Source organism: Mesoplodon bidens, assembly GCF_964165515.1.
Source record: "Mesoplodon bidens genome assembly, chromosome: 12".
NCBI lineage: Eukaryota > Metazoa > Chordata > Mammalia > Artiodactyla > Ziphiidae > Mesoplodon > Mesoplodon bidens.
In genome coordinates this window covers 57812275-57828969 of record NC_138168.1, presented here as the reverse complement: position 1 = coordinate 57828969, position 16695 = coordinate 57812275, and the positions used below count along the sequence as shown (strand labels likewise).

General features: G+C 40.3%; 1 protein-coding gene across 4 annotated transcripts in view; it reads right to left on the bottom strand.

Annotated features, from left to right (window-relative positions):
- Positions 1 to 16695, bottom strand: part of NCOA7 (nuclear receptor coactivator 7) — a 144611-nt gene that overhangs the window by 115334 nt on the left and 12582 nt on the right. The window lies entirely within an intron of this gene.

The window sequence follows — 16695 nt, the reverse complement described above, 5'->3', positions numbered from 1 at the left end:
ACATGCCAGCGAGTACGTCCCACTTGAGCAAATGTGGAAATGAAAGTACAAAGCCTCAGGAAGCTATGCTTCAGAATGGCTTTATATGCTTGTCTCTGCCACTCCTTCTTTCCCACCCCTGCAACTCTCACCTATGTTTCCCAGAAGCAACCCGATTTAAACCTGTAATAAGAGGTTGTCTCCAGATCAACCTTCCTTAAATACCACTTTCATCATGCCATGCCCCTGCTCAAAAATTCCCAATATCTATTTACTGCCTGGTTCACTAATCTAAACTGTCTGCACAGCATTAACCCTTCCTAAAATCTGTCTTTTCACCCTGAATGTGTCTCAAAGTAAAAGCAAAGAATTTTCATTGATCAAAATTATTTATTAATCCATCTCAACTCCATAAACAATTTAATTCACAATATATATTACAGGGAAGGTACGGTGATAAGTATCAGAGACCAAAGATAAAGAAAACATGATATTTGGCCTAATGAAATTTATTGTCTTGCAAGGGAGACACTTAGGATTTCAGATCAATGGGATACAAATCACTATGAAGAAGGCACAGGGCCTAGAGGAAGAACATTTAGCCTTATGCAGGGCCCACCCCACCGCAATCCCCACATACACCAAGATCTCAAGGATGAGGATGGGCTCCTGGTTAAACGGTACAGGAAGCAAGTCCAGCTTGAACAAAAACAAGGAGACACAATATTTCTCTGTTGCTCCAGGATCAAATGTGAAGCAGGGCAACAGTGGGAGGTGAGGATGAAGACATAGGCAAGATTAGGGTCATGAAGACCTTTCATGTCATGCTGAAGAGTGTGAACTTAATCCTAGCTATGCATTATGTGCTGCCACCCCCTTCCCTGCACCTATGTGAGCACCTACGTCACTAAGTGATCATGCTGGCCCAAGGGCACCACTCCCGGCAGACATCACCAAAGGGAAGGAGGGAGTGTAACATATACAGATCACAGAGGATGGACTTGAGAGGATTGAGAACGGAGAAAACAGACGCACTAGAAAGATATTACAGTAAAACTAGTAGAGAGAGGAGGGCCCACACTTCAGCCAGCAGTATTTGACACAGAAAGAGGGGGCACAAGTTCAAAAAATATTTAGGAGGCAAATGAGTTCAGATTTGGTGAACATGTAGACAACATGGGACAGAAAGGAATGATAAACGCTTTCCAAGTTTCTGCTTCAGGGACTGGGTAGACTGGGAAACCACAGATATGATACAATCTACAGGAAGTGGTATGCATTTGGAGGGGGAAGCAGAAACAGATGAAAGATCAGTTTTGGACATGCTGCCTGTGAGTGCTCATGGGATATGGGATAGTCAACTGGAAACATTCACCAGATGTTTGATTTCATGTAAAGCACAGGAGTGCAGTGAGGGCTAGAGAAAAAGATTTAGAAATTATCAACATATGGTTGTAGTTAAGGAAAAAAGAAAAAGGAAAAGAAAAAAAAAAAAACAGTATGATGATAACACCCTGCAGGTATGACAACGATGCACAGGGTCCTGTATGGAAACAACGGATGACACAGTTTCAACTCTTACTGCTTTATCTCCATGGCTTTGACATGGTGGTGCCCTCAAGGGATATACCAACCATTAGGGAAAATAAGATGAGTGTCAGGTCAATGGGATACAATTGGTTAAACTAACTCCACAATAAAATGTGGAGTTAGTAACCTGGAGCTGTCCAAACAATAACACTAAGAATCCAGAAGACACAAAGTTCAATTTTGATTGAGGTGACAAAGTAAACCTTCTAGGGTGGTGAGGATTTCAATAAGTAAAGAGGAAAAAGAGACAGCATTCCAGAAAGAGGGAATACCTGAGCATAAGTATGCGCATGAAAAGGGCAAGATGGGCAGAGTAGCTACCGGGCAGAAAAAGAAAACCAACCACGATGGCTACCTTCTGTTAAGTCACTATTTCAACGTATTATCCCCATGTTCTCTCTTTTAATCCTTACACCCACAATATGAGTTAGGTATCCTTAAGACTTCCATTAAACTGAGGCTGAGAGATACTAATTTCCCTCGTTCAACATTACCAGCCTTGGTGGAGCAGAGATTTAAATCCAGTTTGGTGTACATTTCAATGTCTTTCAATAACCTTTGGAGCCAGAAAGCATTTGGAGATGAGTTAGAAAGAGTGTTCTGGAATCAGCAGCTTCCAATGTCTCGGTGTAGACTCTACAGGTTAGGACAAATGTACCTGGCCATGAGTAGGATGGGGGTCACTGAGACCTCCAATAGGACTGCCTCAGTGGAGTAGTGGGGGTGGAAGCCATGCCTCAATGAATGAGGGAAGTACTCATTCAAGAACTGTGGTAACAAAGAAAAGACAGTGGCCGAGTGTCCAACTCTCCTAACCTCCATTTCACATGTGGCCTGAACCCACTGGGCTCCTCCCCAACTCTATACCTTAATCCTTACTCATTTCCCAAGCTTGAAGTAACCTTGCTACACTCCTTCTGACCAGATCCAGCACAAGGGCCCAATTCTGCTCCCCTGACCACTCGTGTGTCCTTCTCTCTCGGCCGTGTAAGCGTACTTCACGTGTCACTTATAATCACTTACCGCGAGGCACTTAATCGTACGCTGTGTGACGATGCCACTTCACTTACCCTCCTCAGCCCCAACCAACCAAAGTTCTTCCAAGTCAAAAACCATCATGTTTCATACTTTCCTTATACTTCCCTAAATACCTAACACAGAACTAGGCAGAAAAGCCACATGAAAGCTAAGCAAGGAATTAATCCAGTCCTGGGGATAAGATCAATTATATGGCAAACTGATATCAATCCAAGGATTCCTCCCAAATTAACAATTATTTGGAAATGGAGAATGTAGGTTCAAGCCAGCCTCTCTGGACCAGACAGAATTAGAACACTGGCTTTCTGCCCTGCCCTGGGCCAGGTGGTTTATTTTAAAGTTCCTCTCCTGCATGCCACCATATGTGATGATCTCTGTTTATTAGATTTCCCCTCATGAATAAAAATGAAGTCATATCAATCTAATTGGAAAATTTTTATATTGCAGGCTGAGCCAGAAACTAATATGTGGTTCTACTGGAAAAATATTGACAAAAATAAGTACAAGAGGAAAAGATGAAATGATCCAAGTACTGACATCTGGTGCTGCTGTGTCTGTTTAGAACTGGCAGAGCTCTTTCTCCATTTTCCATATGATAAATAAAAAAAATATCCAAATCTTTGGTTTCTTTTAAATTTCTGGGAATTTATACATTTCTTAAACAAGACAGATGCAGTTCTTTCAGGTCTAGACACACCAACAGATTAACCAGAAAGAGATCAGCAAAGGATGCTATGAAAATGATTTGCACAGCGCACCACCCAGCAGCCTTCATGCTTCAGTGAAGAAGCAGAGCTCCTTTAAATCAATCTCTAATGGGAACTACATTTTCCATTATAAGTGGTTATAATGGGCTCCTTAAAAGCCCTTTTTTCATTTAATGCTGACTTTCTCCTCACATCAATAAACCCTAGACTCGTCCAAACACTGAATTACAAGAGTCTCCTGCATTTACAGTGTATTACATTTTTACATTTACGATGTATTACATTTACAGTGTATTACATAATTACAAGAGTCTCCTGCATTTACGGTGTATGAGGGAACACAAGATGTATCTTCTATCTAAATATTTTTTTGTAATCTTAAATCAGGATGGTCAATTTAAACCTACATTCAGTTCATTATTCAAAAAAACAAAAAACAAAAAGAAACCAGCACATACAAAATCCTTACCTCATAAGAGCTGTGTTGAAGACAAAGTATTTTCTGTGTCACCAGCAAATGTTTGATGCTCCCCATGACACCACTTAGAAGGGATTTAAGGACAGAGCTACCAGACTCCCTAACTACATCAAACCAGTGTGGACCCACATAGCCCAGTGTGGACCCACACAGCCCAGTGTGGCTTTTTGGCTTCACATCTACACTGCAGCTCCTTGTTCATTCAGGTATAACCAGCAAGGACTAGAAAAACACCAGAGCACCCATGATGTCCATCAATTGTTTTCCCAACAACAGGTTTCCTATTATACAAATGAAATAATGACAACATGCTTTAAGGCTTGGTCACACTAAATTTGGCCATAGAAGGAACAGACCAAAATGTACCGTTCTATGCGGACATTTCCTCCTAGAAAATACTTAGACTTATACTGAAATATGACAGGTGTTCAGTCTTTCTCAAAGCCATACTCTCATCTAAACACATAAAGGGTATTCAAATATCAGTGTTAACCAAGGTCAGAAATTTGAATACTCTTTTTAACAAGAAACCTGGGAAGAAAGACACAGAAATAGAACAAAAGTCTGCCACAAACATGTAGGGGGAGCATCTAGGAGATAACGCCCCCAGATAAACAAATGTGTCACAGAAGCAAAGCAACAGAAAACAGAACTTAATGGCAACAAAGAACTAAAAAGTTATGCCTGAATCAAGGTGATGATCAAGGACAGGCCAGTGGTCTATCACTTGAATGGGACAAATGCAATGGATGGCAAAATGACTGGAGACCTCATCAACTCTTACTCCATTATTCTTTGCCTAGGGAAATGAAATTAGACCTGAAAAGAATTAAACAAATGTGGGTTTCAGTGCTCTTTTACCTAAGATGAGTACAGAGGTTTCATCAAATCTCCTAGATACTCTAAATGAAGAACCAACTCTGGGCTAGGCAGATCACTTTATAAGTTCTCTCCAGGATGAGAACGTGCAAATGAGATTTCTAAAACATCACTGGCAGGGTCAGGAGTTGTTGAATATGTGGAGAATGCCAAAAGCCTGACAAAAGGCAAATACTTTTTAATTTTCAACAAAATAGAAAAGGGAGTGTGCAAATTACACACTGGAGAACATCACATAGATCCGTGGCAAAACTTTAGACGTGATCATTAAAGGCAGCTTGGCAAGGACTCAGAAGAGGAGGCAGTGAACCCTGAGATCCAGAATGTTCACAGAAAACCAACCATTCAGCAGAACAACAACAACAAACAAGCAGATCCCTTTTTGAAGCATCTACCGTGGACCAAGTACTCTGCTGGAGAAACAAAGAAGACGACCTCACTCACAGGCCAGGAAGCTCAGGTGGAACAGGCAACGGACACCCATCAGCTGGTAAGACGAGTGGTCCGATATTGGTGGGTACAAGGAACCACACAGCACAGAGTGGAAGCAACGACTCTGCCAGGAAGGGAAGGAGGGTCAGGGAAACTCCACAGATGATGCCAGAGCTGGACTATGAGGCAGGAACAGGAGTTTGATCCTGAATGCAGAAGAGGTTGGTCTCACTAGGCAGAAAGAGGATGGTACGAGCCATCGGGAGGGAATACGTGGTACACAGGGAGGCCTGCGTGGTCTGCTGTGGCTCTCGTATAGGGCTGGTAGAGGGGAGGAAGTTCAGAGAATGGTGGCCTGGCCAAATTATACTGACCTAATTTCCCTCTTGGACATAGTTACTGTTCCAGTGCATCAAGGAAATTAGGTAACCACTGTGTAACTGTACTTAAAAGGCACTTGATAAGTTTCTCTTGACCTGCTTATGAATAAGATTGAGAAATGTGGCCTAGACATGGATGGATGCTTCTACGATTAGATGCATTACAGAAAGCACTGAACCACCGTACCAAGAGGTATGTGCTGACCAACTGACTGGCCTCAACCCAGAGCTGTGAGCTGACCTCCAACTTCAACCTGGAGGGAAGATGTTACAGCTTAATGCAGCGTTCGTCCTTAAGCCTTGTCCTCATCAGTAAAATCACCACTGACATGAATGAAAATAGGGGCCTCATTAGACCTTTGGAGGGATAAATAACATCCTGGATAACAGCATTTCAATTCAGACAGACATCAGCTATCTGTAGATTAATTTGGGGCTCTACATCTGGGAGAGGTGCTAAGGAATGAGAGAAAGGGAGAACCCAACATTAGCACAAGTGAATATGACCTGCAGTTTGAGGTGACAGTAAGATCCACATACGCAGTGGTGCGATGCCACTGCCTCCCAACCCCTCCCGCCCCACCTTGGCCAAAACGAAACAAAACCACTAATGCAATCAGCCCAGAATAAAAAAGACTATGGTCGTCTGTCCCACCCTTCCTGAGGATTAGAATACATCAAGATTACTGCACTTAGCTCTGGGTCTCCCACTACCGTATAGGAGAAATATAAGGAAACTGGAACAAACAGAATGATTAAGTAACATAAAATTAAACTTTAAGAATAGTAGTTGGGCTTCCCTGGTGGCGCAGTGGTTGAGAATCTGCCTGCTAATGCAGGGGACACGGGTTCGAGCCCTGGCCTGAGAGGATCCCACATGCCGTGGAGCAACTAGGCCCATGAGCCACAACTACTGAGCCTGCGCATCTGGAGCCTGTGCTCTGCAACGGGAGAGGCCGCGACAGTGAGAGGCCCGCGCACCGCGATGAGGAGCGGCCCCCGCTTGCCGCAACTAGAGAAAACCCTCGTACAGAAACGAAGACCCAACACAGCAAAAATAAATAAATTAATTAATAAACTCCTACCTCCAATATCTAAAAAAAAAAAAAAAAAAAATAGTAGTCAAAGGAGCTGGTCAGGGTTAGCATGGAAAGAGTTGGGAGGAAAGGACAGCTATTTCCAAATACCTCAAGGATCTTATCTGGTAGAGGATTTAGCCTTGTACCAATGGAACTTCAAGGGTGTGCCTAGGACTAGGTGAGGGAGAGGCGTCTTGGCTCAACATAAGGGCTTGATGCAAAGAGCTGTCTCTAGAGACAGCAGCTTCCTAATCGCCAAAGATGACTGAGCACAAGCTGCACAACCATTTTGTGGGGTCCCTGCAGACTGGCAGTTCTCAACCTTATCAAAAAATCAACACCCCTCACCTAAATAAATACAGTTGCCCCTTGAACAACAGGGGTTTGAACCTCGTAGGTCCACCTATACTCATAATTTTTCCAGTAACTATAGTACAGTCTTACAGGATCCTCGGACATAGAGGAACTGCATACACAGAGGGCCCACTGTGAGTTATACACAGTTTTTTACCTACATGGAGGATTGGTGCTCCTAACCCCCCACATTTTTCAATGGTCAACTGTATATAAGTATTTTATAACATGTCCTTTATAATGCTGAGATGAAGTTGATAGATAATATAACCCATTTAACACACTGAATTTTATGAAGTCGATGTAATGCCCCAAAGGAAAGTAACTGATAACAGGTAGTTCAGTATGTAAATTCTCAGGTTTCAAAAATCAGTATAACGCCAAAAGAAAAGTAGCTTACAACAGGTAAGTTATAAGTTAATAATTTATAATAATAAAGTAAATTCTCAGGCACAATTTCATTAGAAGACACAACAAAACACTCAGATGCTTATACCAACTTATTTAGGACAAGTTTAGCTATAGGTGAAATAAGATGAGAAATAATTTCACTACATATGAGTGGTACAGGAAGGTGAAAGGGCAGAGGTGAGAGGGTGGGAGGGGGTGGGTAACGGGTAGGTGGGGGTGCACAGGACATTAGAATAAACGCTAGTGCTATAAATAATAACCAGAATTTCTATACGTAGTAATTTAGAACCAATCTCTTTCTTTTCTTTAGAATGTCCCAATAAATATTCATGTAGGTCCTACAGATGACACGAAATTGGAAATACAAGGACAATTATTTGTTGTCTAGGACTGTCCTGATCATTGCAGGGCACTTGGCGCCTCTGCTTCCCCCAGCTAAATGCTAGTGCCCCTCCCCAGGAACCATACCAACCAAATGCACCCCAGTGGGGAACACTACACTCACTGAAAACCACTGTTACAGAGGAAAGTCAAGTTCCATGGATAAACTAACATTTTTAATTAAAATTTTTTAATTTCAAAAAGTCCTTCAAAGCTGAGATCTTACAAACTCCACACACCTGAGTCATTCTCTGTTTTCAAGATTCTCTGTGCTTTACCTGACTAACCCCTCAGACTCTTATTATTAAGGCAGCACAGCACCCTTAAAGCAGGACAAGCCCAGCTGGAATCCAGACTCTACCATCTCCCAGGTATGTAGTCTTGGGCAAGTTACTCAATTTCTCTAGACCCCAGTTTCCTTATCTGTAAAAGGCCTGGTATAGAGATGAAATGTGTCCAAGAGCTATCTATCGAGTCTGGCACCCCATGGAACAGATAATTCTCTCCACTGAGATTTCAACAAGCCCATATGTTCCTGTGTTCATGAAAGTTACACCTACCTTCATCAGCACCTGGAGAGCCAGCTTCAAATTTGCCCCTAAACAGAAACATTAGGTCATGAACTAACTCAAGCCAGGCAGCCCGGGTGAATGAATGTAGAGATGACAGCAAGCAGCAACAGTTAAAACATTTACAGAACATTAACCATATGCACCAGATATTTTTGTTCAATGCTATTACACACACTGTTTAATCTTTATGACTATATGAGAGTTCACATTCTCAATCCTTTTTAGATAAAGAATCTGAAATTTAGAAAGGTTGAAACATTTATTCAAGGTCAAACAGCCATAAAAGTTAGAGCCAGAATGATCAGCTTTATCTAATGCCAAAGTCAGAACCACTCATAATGGCCTCTAATGCGAGGCAATATTACTACACAGAATTTTCACGTCAATTGCCTGGTTCTTTCCAGATTTACCCACCATTAAAAGAACAAGAGGGTGAACACCAGTTTCCTGGTCAATTGTCTTTTAGGACATCGATCCTGAACTGTATTCAGGTTAGTCACTGCTATTCATTAATAAATGCACTGCACTGAACATGTTCAAGCATTTAATAAACATTTATTGCACTGAATTAGACTTTTAAAGAGCTAACTGGAAAGCACATTCCCTTAATTCACTAAATTAAGTGAATTACCTCTTAAGTTTTAAGGACAGAAGTAATAATATAACTTTGAATATGCCAGAAATATTTTCCTTAGCAGTTGGCAAATTTTTTTTGTTTCTGTTGTTTTGAAAAGTAATCTTCTGCCAATCCAATTATTTCCCTGCTGAAAACTAAATTAGTAAATACAAAGAATCAGAATTTAAAAATGGAATTTTGATCGTTTTAAAAAAATGTTCTTTATTGATTTTAAGTTACAAAAGTCCCTTTTTTTTTTAGGGGCTAAAACCGAAGGTCCTTTTTAGAACTAAAAATTATGATTCTATAAACTTCTACCAGAGGTTTTTAATATACTGCTATACTGCATGCATTCTCTCATTAATACTTATAAGGATATAAGAATTCAGTCTTGTACAGTTTTCTACCTGTACACAAAGACAAACAGGAAAAATATGCAGAAAGTCATATAAAAAGTTATTGGAGACAATGAAAACAGAACAGAGTCTGCTCTGCTGATCTCACGTCTCAACCATAAGAGGAAACTTCCTCTTTCTCACCATTAGTCACTATTTATTGGTTGTCTGCTCTATGCATATGATTGTCCCTACCCTCACAAGAGTTGAAAAAAATCTGGTGCCTGCGTCACCACAGAGGTAGTTTCTAGGGACACCCCCTACTATTGCTCCAGTACTGTAAGATCACTTCAGATCATCTCTAAGGTAAGTCTAAAGGTGGTAGGCTCCAAACAGCATCAATAAACAAACAGGTGACATGGGAGGAAAAGTTTGTCTTCAATTACTTCTGGAGTTCATTTTAATATTATTCGACAGACCCACTGCTAAAATCCTAGGATCTCTGGCCTATTTGACTTTTCTTGCAGATATCTTCTAGCCCTGGCCCAAAAGGAATTTTAAAAAAAAGAAAAAAGTTCCACAGTCTTCTGGAGTCTCTACTAGTATAGAACTCAAGCCTATTCCCCAAGGCCTTCCAGAGAGTAGGCACCAATGTGAATCACTACACCAGCTGCCTTTGCTCACAGCAAATGCCATCACTGCTTCAGGGGTTCTGGTCTTGCATCATGCCACAACTCCTTCAATTTTAGGACAGAAATAAGTGTGGCCAGTGGTTACTACTAATTATTATTATTATTATTATTATTTGATGCAAGGTATCTATTTGATGGATCTGAATTAGGATTAATTGATGCAAACAAAACCAATAAAATTTGATGGATGAAAGATGTAATAAATGGAATACCTTTCCAAAGAACATATAGTATATGGGTTGCAAACACTAGTTTCCAAGAATTAGAGTGTCTTTTGAGACTGTGAAGAGACATGAAGTTCACTTTACCAGTTCACTTCCTAAGTTGCCATTTCACTGAGGAAAAGTCACATGCTTCTTTGTTCTCATGTGGATGGTACTGGCAATTGAATGCTATTTTCAAAATACACTGGCATACACCCAATATGTGTAAAAATGCAAAATAAAAAATGATTGAATTACCACCCTTTTTAATATGCTTTCAGCATATTTATTTACATGGAATGTACAGGTGGCAATAAACAATTTACACTTACTCCAAAATAGTGCCTTGTCAGATACTGACAAGCAATCTCTTCAATCGGTAAGCTTACTAAGAACCTGTTTTATGCCTATCACTGTACAATTTATCTAAAACCTACGCATATAAAGAGGACTCAATACACTCTGAGAAAACTTCGATTTTTGACAAGGAAATAAAATCTACAAAAATCAAGCAATCAGAAAAAAAGGATATGATAGAAAGTAATGCCAAGTAAAATTTGTTATGCACAGAGAAGTACCAATGGAAAGAAAAGGGCCAGGTCACATAGGCCAGTGTTCTTAGGGAAGGTGTCTGAAGTGGGACAACACCAAAAACAACCATTCTGGTTATAGTTCAACAGTGCTACCCAATGAACAGTCATATCTATAAACCAGAAAGAGTTTTATCGTTAATGAAAATGTTCTCTATCAGAGCATGCTCAAGAGGACTGGAATTCTACCCTTCCCTCAGATGTGTAAGGCAAAAATGGAGAGGTGCATGCAGTGCTTTGGTTAGTACGGCACAAAATGTGGGAAATATGTAAACGTGGGTTCAGGAAGAAGCATAGTGAAAAGTGCTATGGGGCAGGAAATCTGCTCAACACAAAATTAAACCAGCATCAGGAAGTAGTGTAACCTCTTCTTTGAAAAAAATTATGCATATGGGGCTTCCCTGGTGGCGCAGTGGTTGGGAGTCCACCTGCTGATGCAGGGGATGTGGGTTCGTGCCCCGGTCAGGGAGGATCCCACATGCCACGGAGCGGCTGGGCCCGTGAGCCATGGTCACTGGGCCTGCGCGTCCGGAGCCTGTGTTCCGCAGTGGGAGAGGTCACAGCAGTGAGAGGCCCGCGTACCGCAAAAAAAAAAAATTATGCGTATGATATTCAATTCTAATTTTCCAAGAGATTGGGTTAAGAAACCAACGCTATGGTTTAAGTATGTTTTCTTTTAAAGGTTTATTAAGTTGTTTGATATAAAAGTTCTTACAGAATTCAAAAGAAAATGGGCTCTTTGGCCATTTGGCCAGACTGGATTGTTGTACCCAATTAAGCACTCCCGCCTTGTAAGAGAATTACACATGCAAACCCTCTGCTATGCCACTTTGTGGTGCTTTGCACTAGTACACAGAGTATTCTTCTCTACCCAGTTGGCCATGTGGCTTGTTTTAACCAACAGACTGAGGACTAACAGTGTACCCATTTCAACTTAAGGCTCTAAGAGGCCTGGCAAGTTCCTGTTCTCCACCAGAAAAGTATGCCTCAGGTAGTGGCTTTTCCTTCTTCAGCACGGGTCCCAGAATGAAGATGTGTGGAACAGACCTGAACTCCTACCTCAGCTTTGGAGTCCAGCCCAGGCCTGCTGGACCCAGCCAACAGTAGCCAAACCACAGTCAACCTGCAGATTCATGAATGTGAAATAAATATTTGTGGTTCTAAGCCACTAAGATTTGGAGGCTGTTATGCAGTATTATTACAACAAAAAACCCAACACATCTTTAGAAATATCCTAATCCACAAATTACTTTGTGGATTTTTACCAGGAAGATCAAAGCCACATAGTACATGTTACCACCTATAGGCATAATTCTACCGAGGCCTGGAATACCAAAGCCCAGAGACAGAAGCAGCCAATTACAAAAACAGCCAAGAAAGCATCCCTTCCTTCCAGTTGTCATTTACCTCACAACCAATGTGCATGGCTATGGAAGTTTAGCTACAAGGAGGCATCACTTGACACCAAGCGTGACTTATGTACATCTTGGTACATTCACCTACAGACTTTGATATTATTTATTGTTATGGTTGAACTGTGTCGTACCACCCCCCCCAAAAAAATGTTGAAGTTGTATCCACTGTAACCCAGGATGTGACCTTATTTGGAAACAGGGTCACTGCAGATGTAATCAGTTAAGAGGAGGTCATACTGGAGTATGGTGGGCCTCTAATCCAATATGACTGGTGTCCTTATAAGAAGATGGCCATGTGAAGATCAAGACACACAGGAAGAACTCCACGTGAAGACAGAAGCACAGATTAGAGTTAGGCAGCTACAAGCCAAGGAATGCCAAGGACAGCCAGCAAATCACAAGAAGCCAAAAGCAAGAAAGGATTATTTTACAGGCTTCAGAGACATCGTGGCCCTGTCGACACCTTGATTTTAGACTCTACCCTCCAGAATTATAGACAATGAATTCCTGTTGTTTGAGGCTACCCAGTTTTTGGTAATTGTCAGAGCAGCTCTAGGAAACATTTACTTATCTTAAATCTTATATACTATCACTGTTCCAAAAGGATACTACCTCAAAAATATTATTATTTCCCCATCATGTCTATTCTGCCACTTTCTCATATAATTTAAAGGAAACGTGGGCATATGACTGAGAGCATCGGTAAATATTATTTTGAGTATTACAGCAGAAAGCTCACATAGTTAACATCTGTACCCAGGAGACAATTCAAGCACAGTTTATTGAGTAGATGGACTAAGAACTGACCTGATTATCAGGGAAAATTCTTAACATAAAATGAGTTTTGAAATCTTCTGAGAATGTAGCATCACCATTGTGGCATGCCACTCTTACCACACTTTAGCAATTTTAATCTAACAAACTCATACTGCTGCATTTCTCACACACACTTATGCTGTCTTGTACCATTTTCTAATTAATGGCTCCTCATGCCCATATTCCTTTCAATCAGACTGTAAGCTCTCAAAAGGAGTGTCTCATGTTCTACATGTATGAGCAAGGGTGCCTGTGCACGCACGCGCGCACACACACACAGTGACATACGTTACAACTTCTAGTTCAGGTTAGACATAGGATTTATGTTTAATAAGTTGACTTTTTATTTGTTATGTCTAAATACATAACAGAAACTGACTTCAGTTATAGAACAATAAGGTCTTACCTTTTATTTCTATTAGTGGTCTCCATTTTCTAAAGTTATATTCCACGTCAATAAAAGCATCCGAGCATAAAATCCTAATACGTATATTTTTCACATAAAAAATGTCTTCTGAACTAATACATGCATTATAAAACATATAACAAAACAGAAGTCATGAAAAGATGATACAGACATTCTAACAATTTCTTCCCATACCCTCAAGGGGCACATGAACCCCGCTGGAGAACCACTGGTCCAAACTATGAGAGCAGATACATGAAAATATTTCCTAGGGTTTGGCCCTTTCTAGGAAACACAAGACCTATGAGAATCTAAAATATTTACAAACTTTAAACACATTCTCTGGCAAACTCCTGAAACTCTCTTGATCAAACAAGCAATACTTTACAGCTGATGATAGTTATCCTTGCAACTTGGATTAGTCTGTATATTACTGGACCCTAATTGTAAATGCATTTAGTAACTGTGATGTTCTTTGCAATTGAGTCCTTTAGTTTTTAGACTTTAGGAATGAAAATCTATTATCAAAATTTCAGGCAAATATCTGTAAGACTGAGAGAACCAAATGATACAACATTCTGATCTTGAAAATAAAAGAATGAGAAAGATGGGCAAAGAGGAAGATGGAACAGAAAACTCATAAACCATCTCCTAAGAATGTTATCAACACAACAACATGCATTCTTCCTGTGTTCCATGTGCATGCATGTGCACAACCATGTGCTAGAAACCTGAAGGGTATAGAGTAGTACAAAACACAACCCCTACCAGCTAACTGTAAGAACAACTAAGTCATAAAGCAAGCCTATATTTAATTTTCAGTACAAGATGCTACCAGAAAACTACTAGAACTAATCAATGAATTTGGTAAAGTAGCAAGATACAAAATTAATGCACAGAAATATCTTGCATTCCTATACACTAATGATGAAAAATCTGAAAGAGAAATTAAGGAAACACTCCCATTTACCACTGCAACAAAAAGAATAAAATACCTAGGAATAAACCTACCTAAGGAGACAAAAGACCTGTATGCAGAAAACTATAAGACACTGATGAAAGAAATTAAAGATGATACAAACAGATGGAGACATATACCATGTTCTTGGATTGGAAGAATCAATATCGTGAAAATGACTATACTACCCAAAGCAAACTACAGATTCAATGCAACCCCTATCAAACTACCAAAGGCATTTTTCACAGAACTAGAACAAAAAATTTCACAATTTGTATGGAAACACAAAAGACCCCGAATAGCCAAAGCAATCCTGAGAAAGAAAAATGGAACTGGAGGAATCAGGCTCCCTGACTTCAGACTATACTACAAAGCTACAGTAATCAAGACAGTATGGTACTGGCACAAAAATAGAAATATAGATCAATGGAATAGGATAGAAAGCCCAGAGATAAACCCACACACATAATGGTCACCTTATCTTTGATAAAGGAGGCAAGAATATACAATGGAGAAAAAGCCTCTTCAATAAGTCACGCTGAGAAAACTGGACACCTACATATAAAAGAATGAAATTAGAACACTTCCTAACACCATACACAAAAATAAACTCAAAATGGATTAAAGACCTAAATTTAAGGCAAGACACTATAAGACTCTATAGGCAGAACACTCTATGACATAAATCACAGCTAGATCCTTTTTGACCCACCTCCTTAGAGAAATGGAAATAAAAACAAAAATAAACAAATGGGACTTAATGAAGCTTAAAAGCTTTTGCACAGCAAAGGAAACCATAAACAAGACGAAAAGACAACCCTCAGAATGGGAGAAAATATTTGCAAACGAAGTAACTGACAAAGGATTAATCTCCAAAGTATACCAGCAGCTCATGCCGCTCAATAACAAAAAAACAAACAACCCAATCCAAAAATAGGCAGAAGACCTAAATAGACATTTCTCCAAGGAAGATATACAGATTGCCAACAAACACATGAAAGGATGCTCAAGAACACTAATCATTAGAGAAATGCAAATCAAAACTACAGTGAGGTATCACCTCACACTGGTCAGAATGGCCATCATCAAAAAAACTACTAACAATAATGCTGGAGAGGGTGTGGAGAAAAGGGAACCCTCTTGCACTGTTGGTGGGAATGTAAATTGATTCAGCCACTATGGAGAACAGTATGGAGGTTCCTTAAAAAACTAAAAATAGAATGACTTCAGCAATCCCACTACCTGACATATACCCTGAGAAAACCATAATTCAAAAAGAGTCATGTGGCACAATGTTCATTGCAGCTCTATTTACAATAGCCAGGACATGGAAGCAACCTAAGTGTCCATCAGCAGATGAATGGATAAAGAAGATGTGGCACATATATACAATGGAATATTACTCAGCCATAAAAATAAACAAAATTGAGTATTTGTAGTGAGGTGGATGGACCTAGAGACTGTCATACAGAGTGAAGTAAGTCAGAAAGAGAAAAAAAAATACCATATGCTAACACACATATATGGAATCTAAAAAAAAAAAAAAAGGCTCTGAATAACCTAGGGGCAGGACAGGAATAAAGATACAGATGTAGAGAATGGAGTTGAGGACATGGGGAGGGGGAAGGGTAAGCTGGGCCGAAGTGAGAGAGTGGCATGGACATATATACACTACCAAATGTAAGATAGATAGCTAGTGGGAAGCAGCTACATAGCACAGGGAGATCAGCTCGGTGCTTTGTGCCCACCTAGAGAGGTGGGATAGGGAGGGTAGGAGGGAGATGCAAGAGGGAGGAGATATGGAGATGTATGTATATGTATAGCTGATTCACTTTGTTATAAAGCAGAAACTAACACACCATTGTAAAGCAATTATACTCCAATAAAGATGTAAAAAAAAATTCGCAGTACAAATAGTTAAGTGTCAAAATAAACTGAAATTAGGGGTAGAGCAGATGTCTTGGAAAGTGTTGATGGAATTAAGTACCAACCTGGTGCAGAATATTGGCTTCAAAAGGAAGAAATGTGTAAGGAAATTCAGATAGAGCTGGCAGCCAAAAGCCTGAAGGCAGGAATTACCCCATGTGCGTGAGGGGTACTGAGGACCCTCTGACCCTACTAAAGTGCTGAGTTTATGCAGGTGAGGAGTGGGAGATACGCCTGAGTGCCTGCAGTGTGGAGAGGATACAGTACCATTATCACCTAAGCAACATTCTCTGGCTTAAATTTCCAAGAGAAAGCCACCACCATGAAAATCTCATAAATCATTTCACTTACTCTACTTATTCTTGAGGAACTAGCCTTGGGGCTGATCTATACATAAAACAAGCAAGCAAGCTAAATGCAAGAAAATACCAAGCAGAAGGCGTGTGGGTGAAGATGTG